Consider the following 6,000-nt stretch of genomic DNA (forward strand, 5'->3'; position numbering starts at 1 on the left):
ACACTTGGGAGTTCTAGGAAGGTTGCTGTCACTGGAGGAGGGAAGTGGGGCAGGGACAGCAGTGAGGGGCAAGCTGAGGAGCAGTGTGAGAGGATGGTGCCTGCACGGAGCTGGGAGCACAGAAGCGGGTCCTGGGCAGGGAACAGAAGGGGGCGTGCATAGGGTTTCTGGCCCCGTTGTCTGGGAAGATGCTGTTGGCCAGACAGGTGTAATAATAGCACGGTGGGAGGTCCTGGTAGGAATCTCTGTTCCAAAGGTCATCAAATAGGGCAGAGTCACCAGGAGAGGGCCTCCCTACGACTCTGTACCTCTCTGAGGAGAGAGGCCAAACAGGTTTGGTAGGTTTTTACCCTGAGAACATCAGAACTGGGAGAAAACAATCACAGAAATGTCCCCCACCCCAACCCAGGACCCAGCAGAAGAGGGGAGGGCCGTGGGGTGGTTCCTGCCTCAAAGCCGAGAACCTGGAACCCAAGGGAACAGTTTGTAAAGTTTGTGGATAACTGCAAGAAGGGAAGACTGACATGTCCTTCCCTGGGTGGATGTCTGCTTAGCCACGGGCAGCCACCTGCCCCAAGGCCACGAGAGCGGGACATGGTGGCACAGTCCCAGGGAAGGCCCTTTGGTTCTGGTTTCTGGAGGCCCCGAGGTCGAGAGGAGGAGAGGCTGTGGGGGCCAAAGGGGGTGGAGGCTGCAGGCGCCCTGGCACCCGCTCAGCCTGGGGCCGGAGGCTCTGCCCTGGGGGACGTGGCCGAGGTGCCACCTGAGGGGTAAGTGGAAGGAAACTCTGTGGGGAGGGGCCACCAGCGCCTGAGGAGGGTCCAGGAATTGTCTGGTCAGTGGGACCTTTGGTGGTGGTGGGGGCTTTACCTACTGCCATCAGACCTGCAGGCTTTGAGCTCAGTCCGCCACAGCCGGGACTCACAGAAGGAGAACGACTGCCTGGCAGGTGTCCTAGAGGGTCAGCTGTTTCCCTCCTACTACTTCAACCCCAGCCCTAGGAGTCCATCCAGAGAGGGGGGGGGTACATGTGTGACCACCCTCCCCAGCACTCCCCCCACACAGACACACGCTCTCACACCCACACTCGCACTCACACACATGCACACACATTTCAAACTCCTTGTGGAGCTAATCTTCTGGAGGAAGAAGAAAGATTAAAGTCAAATCTGAGCCTAGGCCCTGGCCGGTTGGCTCAGTGGTGGAGCATCGGCCTGGCGTGCAGGAGTCCTGGGTTCGATTCCCGGCCAGGGAACACAGGAGAGGTGCCCATCTGCTTCTCCACCCCTCCCCCTCTCCTTCCTCTCTGTCTCTCTCTTCCCCTCCCGCAGCCAAGGTTCCATTGGAGCAAAGTTTGCCCGGGCGCTGAGGATGGCTCTGTGGCCTCTGCCTCAGGCGCTAGAATGGCTCTGATTGAGGCAGAGCGATGCCCCGGATGGGCAAAGCATCGCCCCCTGGTGGGCATGCCGGGTGGATCCCAGTTGGGCACATGCAGGAATCTATCTGACTGCCTCTCCGTTTCCAGCTTCGGAAAAATACAAAAAAATAAATAATCTGAGCCTAAAGTTTTAAACCGCCCAGATCTTGACCAGAACGGGATTGCTTTTATGACCAACACGTCTGGATGTAGAGACTGGACGACAGCACGGTCGAAGGTGCGTGACTGCCGCCGGCGGAGGGGCTCGCGGGTGCTAGCCGTCCTTAGGAAGGTGGGCCTGCGCCGTGACTGCAGCCCAGTGAGCCGAGTTCCTGAGCAGCTGTTTGCACAGGGGTCACTGGAAGGGGAAGGACGGTTAGGAATAAGGACAGGATGAGGCTGTGTTGAGTGGGTTAGGCAGAGGGACCCAGGAAGTTCCACTCACCCCTCCCTTCAAGGTCTGGGGGACCCACATCTACGAAACACGGGGTTGCTGTGGTGTCGGTTGGGCTTCTGCCCCCAACCTGATCCCGAGCCCAGTTACTTCGAGGCCCAAGGAGGCCTCTCCCTCCCAGCCCAAACCCAAATCTCAAGCTCCCATCACCTTAAGCAGGCCTGATGGGACAGGCCTGAAGCAGCAAGGGCACACGAATGACCTTCCCGAGGGGAAGGGGTCGGCAGAAGGAAGACTCTGGCCCTTGCCTAACCCTCTGCCCCTGCCCCGTGCGTAAGAAGACAGCAGGGAGCACAGATTCCATGGGAAAGGAAGGGGCGAGCACCCCCCTGAGGCTTGGAGAGGCGGCGAGGGTGGGGTTCGTTATTTCCGGGGCGCACCCGCAGGTGGACGTGCTGTGGCGGGACCTGAGCCCCGAGGCCTCGGCCCCCCCTGGTCAGGGGTAAGGGAAGAAGCGGTGAAGAAAGACCCCATGCCTAGGGCTGCGTGGGGGCCTCAGAATCTGAGGGGTCCGTGGCCCTCTAGGAGGTGATGGATACGAGCGTCTCTCAGGGCGTGGAAATGTGGGAGGCATCGGGGTAAAGGAGGAGAAGGGGCAGTGAGGGCAGGGAGCCCAGGAGAAGCTGGCGTTCAGGAGAGGCAGGGGAAGCTGCAGGAACGTGCCTAAGGGCGCTGCAGCCGCCAGATCCCGGCCATCTGCCCAGATCCCCGCCATCCACGGGGCTGGCAGGATGCATCTCTCAGTGGCTCTGGGAAGCCTAATGGCCTTGAGTCGGCCCAGGTGGGCAGCGGGACAAGGTGACCTCAGTGCTTCCTGCTTCCCCCTCCGGCTCTGGCTGCCGCTCAGAGGCACCCCCCACCCCCAGTGCCTGCCCACTCCAGGCCCAGCGTTCCAGACTCCTCAGCAGAGTTTACCAGCCTGGGCTCGTTCCCTCTCCCGAGTCCCTGGCCAAGTTCTGCCTGGCTCTCTGCCCCTGTCTTCTCTCCTTAGAGCAGGAGCCAGTTGAGGCCCATCTGTAGACGGAGCCACACGCCAGGCCCTGGGACCCTCCCCACCTAAGGCAGCAACGCCAGCCTTAGAAGTTCCTCTGTGTCTGTCCCCACGCCCAGTTCTGACCAGAGGGGTTTTATGCTCTGAGTCAGAAACTAAGACCCAAGGACTCCAAGCCCCTATCTGGTTTCTTTCTTATGTATGTCATCAGCCCACCCCCTGCCAAATATGAAATGGGGTCCTGATCTTGAAACCCAGGGCTGAAGCCAGAGACACGGGGATGCAGAGGAGCTGATATTCTCAGGGTTTGGGGCCTCTCTGAGCCTCAGTTTGCCGTCTGTGAATAACCCGTCTGTCAGCTGGGGCCTCCTTCCTGTCCCTTATGATTCCAAAAATACCAGTTCAAATCCATATTCCACACCCTGTGGAAACGCACGGCTATTCTCAACACTTTGGAGAGTTCTGGAATGGTTTGCATTTTCACACTCCCCTCTGCCCCAGAGCTGCGGCTTCTGCTAAATTCGTTTAGCATCTGGACTGGGCGGCTGACCCAGGCCTGCGGTTTTGTTTTTATACAGCTCTGGCTGCGCGTGGAACGCAGTCGGCACCTCCTGCTATTTCCACCAGAATCCACCGCGGAAGGTATTTGGGTGTACGGCAAGCAGAGGGGGATTTAGGGAAGTCAGAGTGAGGGTTTTCAACGCTGCGATTAAACCACCTTCGCACGGACACTAGACAGTTCTGTGCTTAAAAGCCCTTTGGTCCGCCCGCCCCTGGGAAGTTTTTATGGGCTCCTTTGCCTCATGCATTTCCCTGGCCTTGTCCTTGCTCCTTTATTTGTCTTCCTTTTTCATCTCTCTTTCTTGAGAGGCAAAAATAGTGCAATAGTTAAACACAAGAGTTCTGCTCCCAGATGGCCTGGCTCTGTGAGCCTGATTCTGCGTCTTATGCCCTGTGTGATCTTAGCAGAGTTTCCTAAACTGTCTGAGACTCAATTTCATCTGTAAATGAGGATGATAAAAGTTGAATAGGATTGGCTGTGAGGATTTCACAAAGTAAATCTACGGGAAGCACTTAGAGTGTTAATCATGTTAGTTTTTTCTTGTTGTTCTGTTTTGTTTTGTTTTTGCAAGAGAGAGAAAGGAAGGGAGAGAGATGAGAAGCATCAACTCATAGTTGCAGCACTTTAGTTGGTCATTGATTGCTTCTCATATGTGCCTTGATTAGGGGGCTCCAGCTGAGCCTCTTGCTCAAGACAGCAACTTTGGGCTCACGCCAGAGAACTTGGACTCAAGCCGTGACCATGAGATCAAGCCGGCGACCCCGCACTCAGGCTGGTGAGCCTGCACTGGGGTTGGATGAGCCTGTGCTCAGACTGGCAACCTCAGGGTTTTCAACCTGGGATCTCAGTGTCCCAGGTCGATGTTCTGTCCACTGTGCCACCTCTGGTCAGGCGATGTTAGCTGTCGTTATTATTATTACCACCTTCACATTCTACTCCTCCAAATTCTTCTTACTGTCCTAGGCAGAAGAACTCAAGCTTCTCAGTCTCTATCCAAAAACCCCACCCTTCTTCACATATTCCAGCCCAGGAAGGACTCACAGAAGGGAGCAGCCTCCTTGAAGGTGGTCCTTTGAGGTTGTGCATGGGCCTCACAGGGACCCCACATCGGTAGACGCTAAACACATGTCACACACTTCCTTCCTCTTTCTCTCCACCTCCCACCCCACCCCCCTTAGGCCGAAAGCAGACATCAGTGACCGCAGGCCGCAGATCCTGGGCCTCCTGAGAGTCTGCTTCCTACTTGACTGAACTGTCAGGAAGGAGGTGCTGCCTCACAGGGGTTTCCATACAGCCTGGAGGTGCTGGGGGCCATCTCCACTACCTGATGGGGAAATCTCCTTAAAAATGAACCCAACACAAAGAAAAAAAGACCTCTTCTTGGGAATGACATTTGAGGTCTTTAAATCCCACACAACTGGATTTGTCCCTTGAGTTTTCCAATGGTGTGAGTCCAGAAATTCTTCTTTTCTTACTAAAACTGATTTGATTTGAGCTCCTGTCTTGTATAATTGAATGACTTTTGGCCAATAGAGAATTTTAACAAAAAAGTGGGTATATTATTAAAAGTGGGGGGGAGGGATGTCATGGAATCCACAGCAAGAAGTCTAACCGGGACTCACAGGAATGGAAAGGCCGCCACGGAGGCCACATCATCTCCCGTTTCTGCTTCTCCTCTGCGTAGCTCCGTCTTTTATGTCCCTCTGCAGACCGGGGTTTCTGCTGACTCACTGGCTCATGTAGAAAAGATCCCAGGGAGGGGACGGGGTTGGAGGAGTGAGTGAAAAAGGAGAAAGATGGGCAGTTGCAGAACAGTCATGGGGATGTAAAGTACAGCATAGGAAATATAGCCAATAATATTGTAGTAATTATGTGTGGTGCCAGTTGGGGACTGGAGATATCAAGGGGAACACTTTGTAAAGTATATGATTGTCTAACCACTATTCTGTACACCTGAAACTCATACAAAGTAATATTGAATATACACTGTAGTTGAAAAAAGTTAATAAGAAGGTCCCAGGACTGATTATTATTGGCCCAGATTGGATCATGTGACCACCCTGAACCATTCATTGTGATCGGCCAAACAGCGGGGCATTACCTCTGGGTCTGAGGATTGGGATCAGGCCCACCTGAACCAAACAGACTCAGGAAGGGTGAAGACTGGCTTAGAAAAACAAAAACGTACAAACAAAAGAATAGAGTGCTGTTTTCAGAATAATGCGGATCGAATGCCAGATATGCAACAACAACAACAGCAAAAAAAAAAAACCCTCTAAGGTGGAATTAAGTCCATTTTGTTTTACAAACCAGTAAATTCAGGGCCAGCTTCCCGAATCGGAGGAGAGGCTCTAATGGGAGCTCCCACCTGTGACAGCAGCCCAGAGAGCTGGTTTTGCCTGGGCTTCTTTAATCCTTCTACAAATCATACCACGTGCCAGCGGGGAGCTGGTCCAGACAGGGCCCCAGCTCGAGGCCCTTCCATGGCATCATTTGGGTTATAAATGCCCCGTTACATGGAATCGTTATGGGGACATGGGGGAGTTCCCAGGAGAGAAGCCAGGGAGTAAGGGAGG

Source organism: Saccopteryx leptura, chromosome 2 (genome assembly GCF_036850995.1).
Source record: "Saccopteryx leptura isolate mSacLep1 chromosome 2, mSacLep1_pri_phased_curated, whole genome shotgun sequence".
Taxonomy (NCBI): domain Eukaryota; kingdom Metazoa; phylum Chordata; class Mammalia; order Chiroptera; family Emballonuridae; genus Saccopteryx; species Saccopteryx leptura.